The 8,382-nt window shown below is 40.9% G+C and overlaps 1 long non-coding RNA gene across 2 annotated transcripts; it reads left to right on the top strand.

The window, feature by feature from the left end:
• The first annotated feature begins 238 nt into the window (after positions 1–238).
• LOC308372616 lies at positions 239–2,025 on the top strand. 2 transcript variants are annotated; one of them, XR_013968827.1, is made up of 4 exons: positions 239–553; positions 851–941; positions 1,589–1,716; positions 1,832–2,025. It is a non-coding gene; the product is annotated as an uncharacterized lncRNA (long non-coding RNA). The 2 variants fall into 2 exon arrangements; XR_013968828.1 differs by lacking the exon at positions 239–553 and having other exon boundaries at positions 807–941.
• The last annotated feature ends 6,357 nt before the right edge of the window (positions 2,026–8,382 follow it).

Genomic DNA, 8,382 nt, shown 5'->3' with positions numbered 1-8,382 from the left:
TAATTCAATCAAAAGCTCCAAACATACTCACAGAATATGAGAAATCTGGTACCATATGCACAAAAAACAGGGTGCTACTTGTGAGGGTTGCTGTCAGCAATCTTGAGGAGAGATGAGGATTGTAAGTTGACGACACTGTCAAAGTGTGAGATTCAAAAGTATTGACAGTGGAGTGGAAGTTGTTCTTATATATCTCATACTTAAAATTAATATTTGAGTCAATACATGTGAAGTGTGAGTATAACTGATGGCAATACATGTTTCTAATTGAAGAGTTCAGGTGCAAAAACTTAAAAATTTAGGTATGATATAAAGGGAAATATTCTCAGTGCCTACTATACGATAATCATGCCAGCTGTGTTTTTTCCAATTTACCACAAAAAAGGTCAGGTGGACTTCTGAACTCTTCAATGTGTGTTTAGAAATGGTTTGGTTGATGCTGTCTGTTATTTTCAGTTACCCATCCAGTGATGACAAGGTGCGTCTTGACAAGAATGTTGTCACCACGTTTCCTAAATTGAGTGTCAAAATCCAGGAACACAATGAGGGATATGTAAGTGTTACCTTCCCACCCCACATTTTACTGATGTACCAAATGTTTATTGTTTCAGAAATAAGGGCCATTGTATTTTTGGTATTATTGACTGATGCCTCATGTCCACTCTCTACCTTCAACCCATGAAAAGGAACACTTACCCCCCCCCCCCCCCCCCCCCCCCCAATATCTCAGTAAATATAGCCTGTAAATTCAAATGAATAAATTGGATTGAATATTTATCTTTGTACATCTTAGTTTGACTTCGATAGCCAGTTTGAGGGGAAAGCTGATCTTTTCCTTCGCAAATGGCAGATGAACATCATCCCTAAGCTAATGAAGGTTGCTGCGTTGGAGTTGTCTGAGGATCTGGAAAATCCTTCAACCACCAGGAACAACAGTGATGGTATGTTGGTTCGCATTCAGAAAGATAGGGGGGAAATGCACTTATAACTTTTATGCAATGGATAATAACTGAAGCCAGTTTAATTGTTCAAGATGACTTAAAGTGCATATGACACCTCAATACTAATTTTTTTTAATAAATAGAACGAAGGTGGTATTTCACAATCGATATATATATATGTTGAGGAAAAATATACACATTTGACTTGTTAAAATCATCATTTGAATGCAGCGCCACTGAGCTACCGACTTCCCAAGCGACTCACTACCACCCTGCGTTAAAAAACTTAAATTACTTAAACGGAGGTACTAAATTACTTAAACGGTGGTAGACTTCATTCGTTCCCACACCACACAGCTATCGATGGAGGGTGAAGAATTCAGCAATTTTGAGCAATTTTCTGCCACAGACTTCAGGTTTCAGGTAAGTCGGCACTGCTTGCCGAAGAGCGTCGCGAAAACCACACTTTGAAATCGTGTACAAACCTAATTTTTCAATCATCGGGTTTACACATGACTTCAAAGTACTATGTTTTATGTATAGTCTTGATAATTATATGCCGTTTACCTTTTTTTTTTAGGTGTCATATGCACTTTAACCTTGTGTAATGGTAGATATCTAATTTGGATTCTAATATTTTCATGTAGACATGCTTTGCTTCAAAGCACTTCAGATGCTCATACACCTTCTTCCACCAATGCCATCAGGACGAGGGGCTAGATGGAGTCGCTGCAGTGTTAAATCAGCCATTTCCTACCTCATGGACTTTGTGCAAGTATGTTTGTGTCTTATGACTTATTGGTTGCATCACTGAACCTCCTGATGTTGTGTTGTGGTCTCCTCCCCATGCTGGTTTAATAATGTAGTAATTCAAACGTTTTGTGTTACAGCCTAGAACGAGCATTTCATCATTGCTTGAGAATCCTGATTCATCGAGAGGCCACCAGCCTAGCATTGTGTGCATTGGACACCCAAGCGGAGCTGCCCAGCAGTAGCTGATCGTCGCAAGAAGTGACAAGATTGCTATGCCACTTGGAGATGAAGGGCTGATGTATTGGGCCTTATTGAAAAAAAAACATTTACATTTGCAGTCGAGTTGGAAATTATATTAGAAGATATCAAGAGTCTGTGGATTTTTGTTTAGTTTTTTTTTTTTTTACTTTTTTTCTTTCATTTCCAATTCAGTTGAATTTGTTTTTGTTTGTTTCAGAACCAGTTGCTGTATGGTTACCTGTTAGTTTTTTTTTATATATATACAGAATAAAAATACAGAGAATGGGAAATTGTAGTTGTTCTCAGCTTAGTCTTGTTCAAACACAATTCATTTAAGCCCCTTTTCCGACTGGCCAAAAACTGGTTTAAACCATTTAAAATTAAAATAATTATGGTGTTATTAGGTGAGTATAGTTTTTTTTAAGTTGAAAGTGCTTTAAATATTCATTTTTTTTAACTAGTTTTTAAAGATTAATCAAATTATTGTTGTATACTATTATATTACATCTCATAAAAAATTATATACAGGATTTTTAAACAAATAATGCCATTAAAACCAACTAATAACAGCACATTTCTGTAAATGTAAGCATTATTACCCGTATAACAATGTTAATCTACCATCTTCATGGCTAATTTAATTTAACAGCACATTTCTGTAATTATGAGACCAATAAATGGATTTAGTGTGTGAACAAGTGATAGAGAGAGGCATATTCTCAAAGGCTGAAAGATCAGGTAAGTGACTATACACTAAAAATTATAATAAACGGTAATTTTCTGGCAGCTGGGGCGCCAGAAAAAATACCGTAAAATAACATTAAATTACAACATTTTCACATTTTAAAACAATTAAATGACCTAGAAAAATGGAAAATAAATGTTGTATTACGAATAATGTTCGTAATACAACGTTTATTTACCGTTTTTCTAGGTCATTTAATTGTTTTAAAATGTGAAAATGTTGTTATTTAATGTTAAAAAACCTGAAAATAAGGGAAAATCTTGGTAAAATTACAACTAAAAACTGTATTTTAATTACGGGAAATAACCGTATTTTTACGGTACAGTAATTTTCTGTTATTTTACGGTATTTTTCTGGCACCCCAGCTGCCGGAAAAAAACCGTTTTTTTACGGTACAGTAATTTTCTGTTATTTTACGGTATTTTTCTGGCACCCCAGCTGCCGGAAAAAAACCGTTTTTTTACGATTTTTTTTTTTACAGTGCAGGTAAGCTTTTTAGCATCTTTCTGTGTACAGAGGTTGTGTGGGGGTGAGAGACAGAGCAATTTCATAAATATATAGCACTTAATTCAGCCTCAACTCTTTACATATCCAGCGCTAAGCGTAAAGTGCACAGGCATTGGCCAGTTTAAACCAGAAATTAACAACGTTATCGTTCCGGACGTTGTACTAGGGTCGTGACTGTAGCGCGTGTTTTAGGTTAAACACTGTGCCGCGCGGACTAGTAAACGTGATCGAGGCGTGTTTTACATACACAGTCTCGGACGTTTTTATCATTCGGCGTTTAGTAGACCTATGCATTTTTAAAAGCACTGTGTCGGCGCTGTTATTGGGAAGGCACGAGTGCGAGACGAACTGTGTCTTGGGAGCGGCATTGGCTCTGTTTGTAACGCTTTACAAATTGAGAAGTCTACCATTGTAAGCTTTCGGTTAAATAAACTGAGTAGCCTACTGTACGGATATGAAAGAGGTCTCTCATCTGCTTAACCGGCCTCTGCACATAGAAAAAGTCCCGTTCGCTATAATTGACTTAGCCTATACTATTCATTATAAGGACCAGGAAGAGTCGGTTTCGGTTGGTTTGTTTCAGCGTGATCTGTTTGTCTGTTCCGTGTTTCATGTTCGTTGTGTAAGCCTGTGTGCGTCCATCTGTGTTGTCTTTGTTCTTAAAGTGGCCAGGCTTGACTATCAGTAGTGATTCAAACAGCCCCATCTATCCTATTGTCTAAATTGATCTAACTTAGTCAGTTAGAAGGAGAGGAGTGAAGACTTTTAACAAAGCCTTCATCCTGGGTGTATATGTTTAAGATACATGGAAATAAGATGCCTTTACGGAAACACATACGTAAATGTATAGACACATTAGCTGGGCCCACAATATGTTGGAATGCCCCTTTTAAGTAAAATCAAATGAGCTCGCTGTTCAAGTGATCTGCCTGGTAGTCACACAAAGCCAGTGAATGTTGAGGAGGCAGACTTCTGCTAACTCTCTGTGTTCTGTGTTGCCTACATGTTGTAACCAGATTATTAACTTCTCTTGTCTTTGTTTCCCCACGAGTCAGACAACGCGTGTTCCGAGCGAACAACTGCGCAAGCGCTCTCTTGTCTGTGTTTCCCCGCGAGTCAGACAACGCGTGTTCTGAGTGAACAACTGCGCAAGCGCGCGTGTGTGTACGTGTGTGTGTGTGTGTGTGTGTGTGGGCTGGCCAGCCGATGGATGAATGACTTCAATGCCACTCTCTGACTGAGTGAGATTTTAGTGTGACATACTTTTGACCACTTTTGACTGTTTTGTTCATATGACTTTTGACTGCTTTGTTTATTGTCTGGTATATGACTTTTGACTGTTTTGTTTATTGTCTGGTATGATTTAAGTCTGACAATGCCTTGCTTTAACTTGTATTTACTTTTCAAAGTTGATAGCTTCCAAGCTATCATATAGGGGATTTGAAGGCTTGTTGTGACTTATCTGCTGACACTATTTTATGTTTTCTTTGTTTGTTCCACCTGTATTCCTTTTTATTTTTATTTTGTCAAAGTCGTGTGCTATTTGTCTTTGTTTGTTTCAACCTTTATTTTTATTTACTCCAAGCCATGTGCCTTGACCCCTTAAGTAATCTTGCAGAATCCTTTTACCAAGCACCCCTCCCCCTCCCCCATATCACAGTCAAATGCAAATGTTTGAATGGCTCTAAAATCCCTCATACTGTTGTGGTTTCTCATGCGGACCCTGAGATCACACACAACACTTTAGGAGAAGACTACCCCTCCCCTGCCCATCTGCAGCCATCAACACACCCTATCTAACACCTCCCTGTGTCCCGGGTGTTTTTGGCTCCGGCTGAGGTCATGGACTGTCCAGCTCTCCTCAGAGATACACACTCAGCCTAAACAAAAGGACTCTTGACAACCCAATGGAAACCTGAACTCATCAACTGGCCATCCACGTGCTTGGTGTTTCAGCACCTGATTCAGCACGTCTTGCCATGGTAGAGACTACCCACCCAGAAAACATGGCAGAAGGACTCTGCATGTGGGCTCTGTGTGTTCACAAGATAACTACTGATGGAACTGCAAAATAGATATTCCACTGTTAATTTGTATCATCCCTATCTGTAACATATTTCGATGTGTCCTGCCCTGATTGGCTGTTGCCTGGTTATTATTGTGTGAGCATATATATGCTCAATTGGGGGACTGATGGAACTGGAATTATTGTTATTGTTATAGGTAAAGATGTACTGCTCTGTATCTACAATTCACTCTGAACGTATACTACGTCTGTCTCTCACTGAGATCCAATGCAAATGACATGTGACCCCCCCCCCCCCCCCCCCTCTTCCTGCTAGAGGCCTTGTGTCCTGGCATCCCCATCCCCCCATAGGTGACCCTCTCAAATGTATCCCACCCCCCCTTCTCTTTGTATAAAACCTGATAGCATACTGCATCAGGTTAGACCGTTCTTGAACCAACAGCGAGAGGGGTCTCCATGCTGCAATACAAGCCAACTGAAACTGACTCTGCCTTCGGTCTATTCTTTAACTTTAGCGTGCTATTATTATTCCATTAAGGGAGAGGATGGTGTAAAGTGTGAAGGTCTCCTCTCCTGTAGCAGATCCTGTGAATGTGTATATACTTTTAATCAATGTACAGTTTATTTTAGTACACATTGTTACATGTTACTAAGGCCAGCTCTAAATCTACTCCTGTCTCAAAGTACATTCCATAACACCAGGCAGTTATGTTGTAAATACTTGATATTCATTAATCATTATGGGCACACTATCTAGGAAAGGTAATAAGTATTAGATGATATGTTGCGTATGTGAGAGAGAATTATGAGGTTATGTTTTGATTGTGTAATGTTATGAGGAGGTGAGCAATTGAGCTCAAGTGTATGTTTTTGTGTGTCTTTACATGGACACACATAGTGTGTTTGAATGTCGCTATATCAGTGATACAAGGGAGTGTGTACACAGCAAACATGAGGAAGTGTGTGCATGTGTGAATGGGGGCACACTTAGGAGTGTGTGCTCAAGGAGGTATGAAAGGAATTTCATTTCTGCTCTCTCTCCCGCTCTCTCTCTCTCTCTCTCTCTCTCTCTCTCTCTCTCTCTCTCTCTCTCTCTCACAAGCTCTCTTTCTGCATTCATCTGCTCACAGTCTCTGACTAAGGCTCATCAGCACCAGTATATGTGTCCTGCCATTACGGGCTAATTCATCCGTGACAGAGGCAGAGCCCAAGCTCCTCTGGGAAGCATTCTTCCCCCGTGCAACCCCCACCCCCCCTCCTCCCTTTTTTTTCTTCCAAGCACCTTTGGATAGGTGGACTATGAAAGCAGACCTTGCTGCCATCACCATTCCCCCTAAGTGCGGGGACTTCATCAGATGGCTGGAGACCCACTGGAGGAGAAAGAGGGAATTTTATGGAGGAGAAAGTTTTCCCATTTGGTGCTCCGGGACCTAATTCCATTTGCTAATATTAGGACAAGGCAATGTCATTCCTGTGCTGCTTGCTAACCGGAAATTGAAATAGGATAGGCAGTCTGGGTAGTGCTTGTAATTATACTAATGTGTAATGACATAACGTAGGCTATTAAACTTATTGTATGTATAGTTGTGACAGTGTGTCTGTTTGCAGGTTTGTGGGATATTCATGGCACCTTTGTGATTGTGCTTTTGGTTTTTAAATCACAGCAGGAAACAGAGTGCATTTGCACCCACCACTGCAAAGCGCAAAGAGGATACTCTTAAAAAAAGATAGCAATCTGATACCTTATGATAACACTTTCTCCTGATATGCCAGGGGAAAAAATGATCACCTTCTGGAAAAGAGAGAGAAAGAGCGAGAGAGAGAGAGAGAGAGAGAGAGAGAGAGAGAGAGAGAGAGAGAGAAAGAGAGAGGGCGGGGGAATGCAAGAGTGAGCGAGGGAATAAGTCTGCAGTGTAGCATTCACATGTTCATCAATTTTGTTCTTTAATGTGGCAGTTTCAATGCAATGAATACAGGGAGCGGCTCCATTAGTCCGTGTACGGTGAGTCTCATTACACCCACTCAGGCAGGCAGTCCCAGGCAGTGCAGTAGTACCCCTACTGTCACCCACACCGGGCCTCACACAAGCCAAGATATGACAGTAGCTTTCTTTAGTATCATCACAAGGGAACACTCTGTACAACACTACAGGCGATACCGAAGCCTTATCTTTTACAACAATGTAAGATGATATGCTTGCTTTTAAGGCAGTTGGTTTAATGTCAATTCATTTGTCTGTAATATATTGAACAGTAAAAGTCTATAGCAGTCTTGGGAAGGCCTGAACAGACATACTATACTGACCTCTGATTGTCCAGCAGGACAGAAGCAGCCCTGGCAGAAAGGCGGCCTAGTTTGTTGTTAAAATAAGGCAGTTGTAGTGTGTGCTATGTGTTTGTGGGCTTTAAGAGGCATTTCTGGGATATATTATGTAGGGTTTACAGTGGTACAATATTCCATTAACCTGAAGGTCTTTCCAAATGCTTGGGATGTCCGTGGGATGAAATCAGTAAAGATGCAACGCAGTTGTCACGGCGTCGCCATCTGTTCGAAACGAGAGGTGCTGAGACGGCGGCGTGGTGGTTGTGTTGTGTTGTTATTGCTATCTGCGTGAAAAGCAACATTACTTGCAGCCTTTTCATTAACCTTTCCCTGTTCCTTAATAAGCACAGTGGTAAACAATTTATGTAAAATGTCAAGTTATCACGCGCCGTTCCCACAGATACCGGCTTTGGATTAGGCTGGTACAGATACGCTAGAGTGTGTGTGTATCTGTGTGAGTGTGTGTGTGTGTGTGTGTGTGGGAGCCCACGTGGATTTGTTTTGCGTACTGCTTGCTTATCTTACACTGCAGGCACTCAAAGAGCTGAGAAAACGAGCACAATGCTGGATGTGAACACTTCATTCCTCCGCACACGAGTGCACTCGCACTCACTGGCGTCTGCAGGGGCCTCCCAGGCCCGTTCATATATCAACCGACGCTCCGACTGGTGCTGACCACTTAGCCTGAATTAAAAGAAATGTTAATTGACCATCTGGATTTGATTGTATCCCACTTCACGATCAACAACGCCGCCTCTTTTTTTCCCTCTAACCCGGGGCGTAATTACATTCAATTTAACCCTGCCATCACATCCGTATTGTTTCTCGAGCTGAGGGGATTGTGCGGA

This window comes from Sprattus sprattus (assembly GCF_963457725.1).
Source record: "Sprattus sprattus genome assembly, chromosome: 11".
Lineage (NCBI taxonomy): Eukaryota > Metazoa > Chordata > Actinopteri > Clupeiformes > Clupeidae > Sprattus > Sprattus sprattus.
This window is presented reverse-complemented; position numbering and strand designations above follow the sequence as displayed.